This window comes from Lytechinus variegatus, chromosome 3, assembly GCF_018143015.1.
Source record: "Lytechinus variegatus isolate NC3 chromosome 3, Lvar_3.0, whole genome shotgun sequence".
NCBI classification, from domain to species: Eukaryota; Metazoa; Echinodermata; class Echinoidea; order Temnopleuroida; family Toxopneustidae; genus Lytechinus; species Lytechinus variegatus.
In genome coordinates, this window is record NC_054742.1 from 47,534,944 (window position 1) to 47,547,987 (window position 13,044).

Below are 13,044 nucleotides of genomic sequence, written 5' to 3' on the forward strand. Positions count from 1 at the left end.
AGGTAAGAATGTTAGGTAACTCACCGTTCAAGTACTTGACGTCTTCAGCTCCTAATAGAATGCTAAATGTCCATTATTTTGAGGAAGATTCTGTGTTCGTGGAGCTGGAGGCAGCCATACTGTTTTCGTATTGATAATATGAATGATATATAGTCTGGAATTGAGACCCCTTTAAGCTTTGAGAAGAAAAAAAATAGAAACCAAGTGGCAGTGCAATTAGGACAACGTCAGGGCCGGTAAGGGGGGGGGGGTTGACCCTTGATGATTTTCAAGTGATGAAATAATAAGACAAAATACTAGAGATGACAAAAGAGATAAAGAAAAATAGTCTGAAGTCTGGACAGAGATATTAACTTGGTAACATTTAGACAGGAATAATAAAGGGGGATAATAACAGTCATTTTTGGGGCAATTTCTGACATTTTATTGTCATCCCCATAGATGAGTGGAGCGGAGTGGAGCCAATGTAGTTCAGCAGACCAAGCAATTTACAGAGACTGAATCTTTTGGTTTAGGTAACATTCGTCTTCGTAAGCCCGTAATATCCTGCGCTTAGAATAGATATTTTGCTTCCTAACCTGTGCTTCCTAATAATATTTTTTTATTATGACCAGTCATGGACCTACTGGCCCAGGTCAAAATTGAATATGGTCCAACACACTTCATACCTCCTTCTCCTACCCTTCAATGTAAATCAAGGCAATAAAATAGAAAATGACCCTAAATACTGCTATTCTTATTATTTGCATCATTATCATCATCCCTAGTACGATAATGATAAATAGATAAGTATGATAACAATAATAATGATTATAATCATCATTAATATTATCACTTTTTTATTACTATTATTATTACTATTATAATAATTATTATTATAATTATTGTTGTTGTTGTTATTATTATTATTATCATTATTATTATTTTTATTCTATCATGATTTTTAATATCATTATCATTATTGTTATTATTATTATCATTATTACTATTATCATCATCATCATCACCACTCACCACCACCATAATTATCAGCATCACTACGGCAAACGAAACTGCGCAACCAGACTAGCGTTCTATCCACTGATCTCTCCCCTATCCCGGTGCGATATCGGGTCGGGTCATGTTGTACTCGGCTGGGTCACAGATCCGCGAATTCCACATTGCTGGGGGTGTGTCCACATTTTGTTTCGCCCCATTTTGATTTGTGGACTCTTGACCCAGGGCTCTTGACCCCTCCCCCCTTATCTCATTTATCAATCTCATCTATTACCTACCAGGCGGGGTGGTTTTTTCTAAAACTTTGAACAAAAACATAAAAATTACCAAACCCGTTCCGTGGACCCTGACTTGGGGGGGCCACTTCCATTCACGAGTGGATACCATGCGCGACCAAGGGGTCTCGAAAAGCACCCTAAATACGTAATTTCCATATTCTGAAAATGAACCCCTTAACAAGTATTGGCGTGTAAAACCCTACCCTTAACAAGTATTGGAAACAAAAACGAAGCAAATATTCCCTGAAACGGACCCCTAAACAAGTACAGGAATGTTTTATTGTTACGGTTCCTTCGGTCGTCGGCTTTACCTTATTTGGTTACGACCCCACTTCTACACCTCGCGCAAATCGGACTCTAAACACGAAGTGTTGGGGCAAAAATGACATCCTTTATAAAACATTTTAATTTTGTTTTATCATCCCCGCAAATGAGACCCTAAACACGTAATTTTCCTAGCGAAATAGATACCCTTTTTTCACTATTTTTGTGTTTTTGGCACCCTTATCACGTTACGTACGTAACGTGCCCTATCGTGAAAAAGACATCCTTTTTACGTGTTTTTTTGGTCGCGCATGGTATCCACTCGTCAATGTAAGTGGCCCCTCCGGGCTTGATATACATGTACAAGACATAGTGATGTCATCAAAGAATGATCATCATGTTATTGGAGATTATGTCAACATGGCGAGTTAAGCTATCATCACCACATCGACTTATAATTATGCATGAAAAGTTGTATGTCGACATGGAGATACTAATAGCCATGATGACATTTTTGCGGGCATTTTTGGCAAGAAAGCGCATCTCGCCGGGGGGGGGGGTTGAACATGCATAAACACGTCTAAATCGCGGGGTCAGTGGGTTTTTTTCGAAAGCTTTTTTTTTTAAAGACTAGCCAAACGTGTTCTGGTATGTTTTTTCCCAAGCCGCTTTTCCCCGGTGTCTTATATTCTGGCGACAACTTGTTTAAAGGTATTGTTTAACTTTGCGAGCAGCCGATTTAAAAAAATTCTCAAACCAAGATGAAACATGTGTACAATTAGAACTAATAAACCCTGATAACAACCACTATTGAGAATGAAAAGCTAAAATTAACTACAAGGCAAACCCCGATTTTATAAATAGGCGTCTTATAGACGCCTAAATAGTACACATAAGTGTATGGGATGAAATTAAGATGGTGTTTCTGTTCACTTTATATTTCAATTTTTGAGGCACTAAATAATTATTTTCGAATGCAATTTTTTTCTGGGCTTCATTTTTGTAACATATCGCAGACACAGGTGACAAGTATGACCTTATAGCTCAGTAAATTTTTAAAAGTCAAACGAATGTTAACCAATCACTTTAAGGGTCAAAATGTGCAAATGAAGCCCTCAAAAACTTGTTTAGGGGTTATTCTGCACACAGAGAAAAACTCGTTTAGGGGTTGTTTTGAAAATAATTTCGTCACGCATGTGTACAGCAATACATTTGACTGCCCCCCCCCCCCGGATGTCTCGTCATTTCATCAAAGTATGGAACTTGATTTTCCACAGCATGCAAAAACAAGGGCTGCGAAATTATTGAACGGATGAACATGCATAAACCGGTCATTTTCACGTATTTGTATATACACGCTTACTGACAATTGCAATGGAAAGGGGGTGGGGGGGGGGGCTGGAGTCCCCCCCCCCGGTTCTTTCCGTTCCGTGAATATTGTGCCTCTGTCTGGATATTTTTTATTCAATCATTTTCTTTATACGGTTGAATTTCACTTAATAATACTTCCCGTAAATATGATGATGTGTATTTTTATAGATGAAAAGCAAGGCATTTAGGATACTCCATAACAGACTATTCATAAGAAGGGATAGTTCTAACTGAAGGGGAATGAAGGGTGGCCGGGTCAAGAATATAAAAGGGAAGTTCACAGGGCTCTCAGAAAATCAGGAAATAAATACAAATTCGCTCATCCAAGTTTGCCCTTCATGCGTATAGTGTTTTACCATTTTGTATATAGTTATATTCTGTTTTTACTCTCGGTCTATTGTTAAAACCCAGAATGTTCTACCAAATTATTGATGGCCTAGGCAGTGCGTTAAGTTTAACTTAAAGAGAAATGCGTTGTAATCTGAACGCAGTGCCAAAAATAAGATATTTTCATAATATTGGATGAAATTCAAACGGATTTAAATTTACATGTTTCCATCACCAGAACAACGATCTGATAAAGATTGTCTTGATTTGCGAGTACATACATGGGTGTGATTTTATTTATCATAATGCAAATTTGTAAAGAATAATTTTGGCATCAATAATTGGTACAAACTTAAAATAGCAAAATAAAAAGGTCCGCAGTGAGTATAATGGTGAAAGGATAACAAAACTTAGATGAACACTGAAAGTAGCGTTCAGAGTCTAATGAAATGCTGCCATCTACGACACTCGTCAGTGGTGCTAGCCCATGGAATTTGAAAAAAAGGTTCATGTGTGGAGTGGGTGGAATGCACCAGAAATTCAATTTATAGGTCAAGTCCACCCCAACAAAAAGTTGATTTGAATAAATGGAGATAAATCAAACTAGCATAACGCTGAAAATTTCATCAAAATCGGATGTAAAATAAGAAAGTTATGACATTTAAAATTTCGCTTATTTTTCACAAAACAGTAATACGCACAACTACTAGTCAGTCGATGATGTCCATCACACACTATTTCTTTTGTTTTTTATTGTTTGAATTATGCAATATATCATTTGCAGATTTGACAATAAGGATCAACTTGACTGAACCATATAGTATTAAACAATGCTAATTCCACATATTCAGGGAGGAATTAATGGTGGTATCACTTGACAATGAGGAGAAAATTAGAATATTTCATGACAAACTACAAAAGAAATAGTGAGTGGGTGACATCATAGTATCCTCATTTGCATACAACAGTCAGGATGTGCATATAAGTAAGCGAAACTTTAAAAGGTCATAACTTTCTTATTTTACATCTGATTTTGATGAAATTTTCAGTGTTATGCTTATTGGAATTTTACCTTTTTATTCAAATCAACTTATTTGTTGGGGTGGACTTGTCCTTTAATCAGATATGGAACAACCATAAAGAGTTTATCGCGGGTGGCTGGTCACGCATTTCGGGTAGTGGTATGAAAGGTATATTGTCAACTGCCAACTCGTGCACTCACCACATTGTCTACTTTCATTTAGTAAAATGCCATTCCGTCCATTTCCTCTAACAACCATTGGGTCCCAATCATCACTTCATCTAATCACCATTTCCGTCTCATATTGGTATCAATATCCGTTTCACTTATTTATTCTTTTGCACTTACACCATAGACCAAATGGATAAGGACTAGTTAATGGCTATTGGACAAACTGGTTATTAGACGAAATTTAATGGTGCCAGTGGACAAAGTGGCAATTAGAGCATGTAGATAGTGGACGAACGGATTGTAGACCAAATTATTGTAGACGCATTGGCAATTTAATGAATTGGCATTAGACGAATTAGTGATAAAACCATATTTACTCTATAGGCTGGAGGGGTGGGGTTCTCGGAGGCGGTTCGCGGTTCCGAAATTACACAGCTTTTTTGTAAGTGCATGTCAGACCAAAACTTGCATGCTCAAAAGCGTGATTTTGTGTACAAAGCCCGTACAAAGTCAATGCGAATTGTGTCTTTTACCCAAAATCATAAATCTATGATCATTTTTAGTTTTGCTGGTCTAAATGGATTTATCTTATGCTGTTTCTAATCACAATATTGAAGGTCCCCGACAAAGTTCATCGAAAGAACAATGAAAAACAAAATTCGAAAAAACAAAGAAATTGCAAAAAACGATGAAAAAAACTAATCCTTTTCATGTACATTTGCTGATAACTTCACAAAGAGCTTCTTTACCAAACTTTTGGAGCTTTATTTAGGGGATAGAGGAAAAAAAACCTAGACGTAAACAATCATGACTGTTACACGTCTTTAAAAACTTTATGAGCATAAGTATGATCATGGCAAATATAATGAGGAGGAGAGGAGGAGGATGGTGTCAAATCTAAGTATAATCTTGTGGAATTCCTCAGGGGTCTGTGTGTTAGGCCCCCTCCTCTTTCTTTTATATATAAATGATATAATTAATTGCTCCTCAGTTTTACGATTTTCATTATTTGCTGATGATACCACTGTTACACTTACTCACAAAAAAAATGATCTCATCAACGAATGATGAATTGGATAAACTACATAAATGGTTCGTTTGTATAAACTGCTCTTGAATTCTGAGAAGACCAAGTATATAATTTTTCGAGGAAGAGACAGGACGGTTCCTCTGAATATTACTAATCTTATTATTGGTGGTAATAATATAATCTCTAAAGTTGACAGTATCCAATTTTTAGGTGTCTTTTTAAATGAATATCTTTCTTGGAAACCCCATCTCAACTCAGTTTTTACTAAAATATCAAAATCTATAGGGGTTCTCTGCAGACTTAGACTTTTTATGCCTCACACTATTTTGTCTACTTTATATAACAGTATTATTCTCCCACACTTAAACTACTGTAATATTGTCTGGGGTCACACATTTAAAACTCACTTAGATAAGTTATGCATTCTACAAAAGAAAGCAATCCGAATTATATGTAATGCTGCATTTATTATTCGAAACCACTATTTACCCAATTAAACATTTCACCATTAAATGGATTAATATCATTGAATTCTTTTGTTTTCATGTCTAAGTTCCAAACTCAAATTTTACCTCCTACCTTAAGAGATATTTTTGCTCCAAATTAATCAGTTCATACTTACAATACTCGTCAATGTGATCTCAATCGTCTCCCTCAAGTTCGAACTTCTGTTGTTTCTCATTCTTTTAAAATGACTTTTCCCTAAATTATGGAACAAACTTCCCAATGACATTAAAAACAGCTCCACTATTACTAGATTTAAAAAGTTGCATGTGCAGGGCAATGTTAATCTCTTAACCTACTGAAGTTACCAATGTACCCTTTTTTGCTGCATGAGTGTGCTATTGTGTTAGTGTTTTTGATAATTGTTGATATATATGTTACCTGGTCGCCCTTTTTATAAGCCTTGCTTCTCCGGGGTCACCTTACCATCATTGTAATTTCCCTTCATTGTTGTTAATTTGTTTGTATTGTTTTTGTATTTGATGGTTAAACAATAAATTGAATTGAATTGAAAAAAATTGAATTGAATGATGGTATAGTGACGATTATTGCATCATTCTCGTTTTCTTGTATTTTTTTTGTTAATGATGCCATTACTTTGGGAAACTGTTAGAAATGGATGGATGACGAAAGAAAAAAAATATCACAAAGAAATTAAATTAAATGTTTGTTGATGTTTTTAAAGATGAAATTTTCCCGAAAAATGATCCGCTCCAGCGATATAGTGCATGTCACACCATTTTTGTTGTAGTGTTTATCAGGTTTATTCTTGTTTATGGTGTAAAATAGGTGAAAAATATACAAAATAAATGAAAATTTAAATAAAAGAGAGTGTAACAGGAAAAAAAAACACATGAAAAACAGGAAGTCATTAAATTACTCTATTGAATGCCCGTTGAATGCATTGCATGCAAATTCAAAATAATTTTTAAGTCCAAGGTTTCGGGGGTCCTCTCCTCTTCGTCAGGGAAAACATAATCCATTCATCCCCATCCATCTATCCAGTTATATTATGATACATGTATCTCTCCAGATCATCTAGAGATCTTTCAGTGCTCGAGTCCAGGGCCCCGTCTTACAAAGAGTTACGATTGATCCAATCAATCGTAACTATGGAAATCCATCAGTGTCATAATTTTTTCTGCAGGAAATTTGCAAAGTGTCCTTTGCAAACAAAGAAAAACACACCAAATTGTCAAGAAATCAATGGATTCATGGATATACATTCATATCTAGAATTTTGTTTGAAAAAACAAGCATTTTACATGTTGAGGTTGCTTGCCGTCCATAGTTACGATTGATTGGATCAATCGCAACTCAGACGGAGCCCAGATCCAGATTCTGTCGAGGCTCCATATTCTGCTCGTACCGATAGATGGCGGCATTCGCCTTGTAATTCAGTGCGTCGGACAAAGATCAAATGTGTTAACAATCCATGAATACAGTAAGAAAATAGACGAAGAGCTCCGCCCATTTTGTATAATTTGCACGCTCCTCTGATATCTGGTGGTACTGGTGAGGTACATGCATAACAGCAACCGGGTCCCCTGCGGCTCTGGCTTGCATTTGATCGGATTTCCGTCGGTCGTGGTTTGTGTTCAGACTTGGGCTTTCAAAGTGACGTGAGCTGAATGATACAGGTAAGTTGAATAAGTTTTGGTTGACCATGGTCATGGAGCCGCCATGGAGTTTTGATATGAGATGAGGCACTCTCTTATATACCGATGAACAATGAAAGCCTTCCTATGGCTATGTAATATGTTTGGCAAGCAATATTTGCATTGTGATGAGAAATGGGGCTTGACCAGAGCCGAGAGTGAAGTGAGAGGTTAATATTCAAATACACAGTAGTCAACTAGGTGACCTGTGGCCTGTGGCCACTTAACTTGGAGTAAGTGTAAATAAAATATTTTAATGGCATTCTATACTATAGTTACTTGTATTGTGATTAATTTATTTGGTACATAGTTCCTGACCATAAGAACTATTTAATAGTATAGTACAACTGTACATGTACCATTAACATTGAATGTTTATTGAATTCTAATGGGAAGAGCATGAGAGAATGATTTTTAAAGATGCCAGAAATGATCCTGAAATTTAGCATTAACCCCCATATTTTTATCACTGTCTTGAGTCTTGGTGCTTTAGGCATATTAATGGGAAGAGTGCACTATATCCACCATCACCACCACCACCACCACTACCACTATGCCCACCCCACTACCACCACCCTGTGCACCACCACCACCCCACTACTACCACTTTCTCCTCCACATCCCCCATCCCTACCCCACTTTCATTAGTCATTACCACCATGCAACCACCCCACTACCATCACCACCCCATCCACTACCTACACCTCCACAACCACCACTACTGCCTCCTCCACCCCCCCATCCCACTACTACTGCCGCCACCCCAGCCACTATTATAACTAAACCTATTATCTCCCCCTTTTCAGTCTTCAATTTACTGTTACTTCCAGGTTAGTTGGTATAATTTAGGAATCAAATGGTAAAAGCTAGTTTAAAAAAATATAGGGACACAGTGCATTTGCTGATGAATAATCAGAAACGTTGAAACTTTGTATTTTGATGCAATCCATTCTTGTTTAATCATTGGAAGCATGGCACATCAAATTGTCAATATGAAGGCAAACTTAAATTATTTAATGGATTTCATTTCATAGTATGGTAGTCATACTTTGCTAATGCACTCTCATTGTGTCATTAGTTAATTGATGCACTTCACATCAATTTTCAAACAGATTTCAGCAGCTATTTTGTTTGCATGAGCAAGGTTGTATGTAAGGGCGTAGGCTGGGTTGAGCATGGGGACGTGCACATCCTGGGGAGGTGGAACCAAAGGGGTATGGGGGGTGGGGGCACATCTTGGGGAGGTGGAACTAAGGTTTGTAAAATCAGCTGCTGAAAGCAGAAGTAGGGACTTTTGTTTGCCCTGCGTCGTCGGAACTCCTGAGCCTAGTCAGTGGGAGGTGGGAGGGTGCACCCCCCCACCCCAGCCTGCACCCTTGGTATGTTGGGATCCTCACTAATAGATCGCTGTATTTTTGCAATGTACAGTACATGGTGAATTTTTTAAACCCGTCTCTAGACTTTTAATACACAGGGATGAAATAAGCTATCAGGTTTACTTTTATACCCCAGTCACACATTATTTATTTTGATTGATGGGTTGTATGAAATACTAGTAGATAATTAGGGACTGTACGCATTAACATATTGACATGTTTATTATTATTGGAGCCGATAGGCCCTTGTAAGTATCATTCTATTTAGTGTGTGTCAAATTTATTCATGCAGTTGTTATTTTTTCTACACCCGTCCTAGACGGGACGTATTATGGTATCACGCTCGATGTTCATCTGTCTTTCAGTCCATTAACTTTTCCTTGTAAATGCAATGATTTCAGTTTGACTTAATCTAGGCTCATATAATTAGATGTGTATGATACTAGCATGGATCCCAGGAAGCCTACATATTTTGAGGTCTAAAGGTCAAAATTCAAGGTCACAGTGACATGTTTTGATCTTACCATTGTAAATGCGATAACTTTACTTTACCTTAACCTAGGCTCATGTAATTTGGTGTTTATGATACTAGCATGGATCCCAGGAAGCCTAATGATTTGAGGTCAAAAGGTCAAAGGTCAAGGTCACAGTGACATATTTTCATCTCACCCTTCTGCAGTCCTTGTAAACGTTTATAACTTCACTTTTGGCTCATAAAATTTGGTGTGTATGATACTAGCATGGTTCCCAGGAGCCTATTGATTAATTTGATTCTGAGGTCAAAAGGTCAAGGTCACATTGACATGTTTTCATCTAATTCTTACCCTTCTGCAAACTTGATAACTTTAGTTTAACTTAATCTAGGCTCATATAGTTTGGTTTGTATGATACTTGCATGGATCCCAGGAAGTGTATTGATTTTTAGGTGAAAAGGTCAAAGGACAAGTCGCCAACTTTCACTTTTCTTGCTTGACCAGTAACTCCATTTTCCGTGTTTAACAGGTGGGCGTATTATGTGCTTGCCCTAGCGACACTTGTTATAATTTTAATTATGGTAGAAAAATTAAAACAGATTGAAAGAAAGGGGGAAAGGAAGAAAGAGAGAGTGGAGGTGTGGGGACATACATGAAGGAGAGGGAAGGAGGAATGCATATGGGAGGAAAGAAATTGAACATTAAGGAGAGAGAATGAAAGAGTTTGGAGTGATATAAGTGCGGGGAAATGAGAAAGATAGATTAGGGAAGAGAATTTCAAATTGTGTAAACTATACACAGGTGTTTTATATCTGAATCAACTAATATCCTCTGTAAATCAGAGTGATTACGAATCCCAAGGGCTACACAAATTGTAACAAGATGATACAGCCACTGACGTCAAAAGGCATACATGTAGATTGCAAACTTGTGCAGGTTCATTCTGTCACTTGGAATATTTGGTTGATTATGTTTGCTTATGGTTGATTTGAGAATAATGAAAGAAAAATGTATTTTCCTGCTTCGGTCTACTCTCTGAACGTAATTACAATCAGTCATACAGGAGATGTGATTAGTTAGCATACCTCTTTTGTGAAAAAATGATATAATCACAAGATAAAGCAAAAAAAAAAAACGAAATACAACTATGATGCTCTTTGCCAACAGACAAAAGCAATGTAGTTAATAACTAGCCTTATTAAATTGTATATTTACAATATCCAGTATGGACATTGAAACAGCCCTAGATATACCACACATCAATATTTTGATGCCGGGAGAAAACAAAAATTCAGACATCTTTCATGGCTGACTCTGCTTCAATCAGAAACTGATCCTCTGTAATTGTGTGATATTCCTTGATGAATTGAGCGATCAATTTGTTCATTTGCCAATATCCTGTTGTACTTGGGTGTTTCAAACTGGTATTCAATCTGGGGCTGTCATTTTAAACATTGTCATTTTGATTGCATCCTTGAGCTATTGTAAATTTTATCTATGGAATATCATCACTTTGTGGACCTGTGATCCTTTTGATGAATATGGCAAATGAGGGAACTGGAGATATCACTCACTATTTCTTTTGTATTTTATTATATGAAATATTCTATTTTTCTCCCCATTGTCCTTTGAAACAGAGCTTTATTTCTCCCTGAAGATGTGCAATTACCATTGTTTAACATTTTATGGTTCAGTCGAGTAAAATCTGTAAAAATTGAAATATTGTATAATTCAAACAATAAAAAATAACAGAAATAGTAATTGATTCTCTCATTAGCACTTGACTAAATTGTGCTTATAACTATTTAGTGAAAAATAAGCGAAACTTCAAAATGTCATACCTTTCTTATTTAAAATCTGATTATGATGAAATTTTCAGCATTATGCTTGTCTGATTTTTTCTCTATTAATTCAAACCAACATTTTTCTGAGGTGAACTTGACCTTTAAATTGAAAGTGTTTCAATTGAAATCTCCTGGTCAGTGGCAGAACCAGATGGGGACCTGGGGTGAAAGGGATTGTGCACCCCTCTTTATTTTCATAATCCCCCATTAAACATCTAGCCTACGTGTACCCCCTCTTTTTAAAATCCTGGTTCAGCCGCTGTTGGTAGATTAATTTTGACCATTGATGCATGCAAACCATATGTCAACCCATACATTGATATCAGGCATTGCATAGTCTGTTAACCATACACTCCCAAAATAAATAATTTTTCAAAGATCTCCATTATTGACTTTTTCATTTTTTTCAATGAAATACCTTCTGAGTAAGTTTTAGACCATTGGCATATCCTGGCGGATGTGTAAGGGGTGCATGCTACCACTATATTTTGAAATGGCCCATTGAATACACCTTCAGATCTAAGAAAATGGTTATCTGTGCCCCCTCTATTTTCAATTTTTTTATTTGTGTCCCATCTATTTCAAAATCCTAGATCCCCACTGCTGATCCCTTTGATTTATTTGAAATGACTAATACCCCTTTCATAGTGAGAGCCGAAGTGGAATTAGTCCGGAGTCCAGGAGGAGTTACTCCACTTTGGAGGGCAATATGAAAATTCTGAGATTAGTTCGATCTGGATTCAAAGCGGAGTACTCAACCCACTTAGAGAAGAGGGTTACAAACCGAGTTACTCCGCACCGGAAATGCGGTATGCACTTATCGCTGTGATCTCGACACACGTATGGCGCGAACTCGCTTGGAAACCTTGGCAACGACTGCGGATACACCGCTGCGGTGCTTGCCAATATGAAAGGGGGTTTAAAGTCGGTCCGCAGTACAAGTGGATCAACTCAACTCGGAGTTACTCCGGAGTAACTCCACTTCGACTTCACTATGAAAGCGGTATACACACACTGATCTGTCTGGATATATAAAGCAGATTGCATTGTAAAAATCTGTAAAATATCTACCTCTATCAATGAATACACTCCACTGAGAGATACACGTATAGTTTGGTTTCATATTTGGATCAATTTTGCTGGTAGTGACTGAGCAAAGTAACAGTTTATAAGGAAGTTATACAAAATATCAACAATTGCATTTGATTCATGTAGCCACTATGATATAATGTTTAATGTTTTAATCATTTAAATTATTGATGATTATTAAAACTCAAAGAAAAGAAATTTAGGTTATTGTATTTCATTTGTATTTGAATGAAGACCAAATAATCAACTGAATGATTATGATATCTGAAATATTTCAGCATTATCCATGCTTTGAACTTACCTTGTAGAGGGGGGGGGAATCAGAGACATCAAATCCAGGAAGGGGGGGGGTGAAGGGGGTCCTCAACTTAAACAGCTCTGAAATACTGTACATGGAGATTAGCAATTCCACTTCACTTGCTAGAAGTTTTTTGTTTGTCGGAAGAGGGGGGGGGGGTGGGAGAGTTAATACCTCTGTGGGGAGGGGGTCGGGAGAGGAGAGGACCCTAAATTTGACAAAATTTCCAATCTACCCTTGATATTTTCTATTCATTTATACTGGTAACTCATAGCAGCTATGGCCATGATCATTATCTCATTCTACTGACTGGGTGATGTATGCTCAGCTGTCTTTGGTTCAAA

The 13,044-nt window shown here is 37.0% G+C and overlaps 2 protein-coding genes across 9 annotated transcripts in view; one reads left to right on the forward strand and one right to left on the reverse strand.

Moving 5' to 3' along the window:
- The window catches only part of LOC121411203 (protein MON2 homolog), a 63,834-nt gene extending 63,687 nt beyond the window's left edge, over positions 1–147 (reverse strand). For 4 of the 8 annotated variants that reach the window (XM_041603778.1, XM_041603780.1, XM_041603776.1 and 1 more), the window contains exon 1: positions 25–147. The gene's annotated coding sequence lies outside the window, so the exon portion shown is untranslated. The remainder of the gene's footprint in view (positions 1–24) is intronic. The other 4 variants (XM_041603779.1, XM_041603781.1, XM_041603783.1 and 1 more) reach the window with 1 other exon arrangement.
- Positions 148–7,372: 7,225 nt separating this feature from the next.
- Positions 7,373–13,044, forward strand: part of LOC121411205 — a 46,476-nt gene continuing 40,804 nt past the window's right edge. Inside the window, exon 1 of the mRNA XM_041603784.1 lies at positions 7,373–7,602. The gene's annotated coding sequence lies outside the window, so the exon portion shown is untranslated. The remainder of the gene's footprint in view (positions 7,603–13,044) is intronic.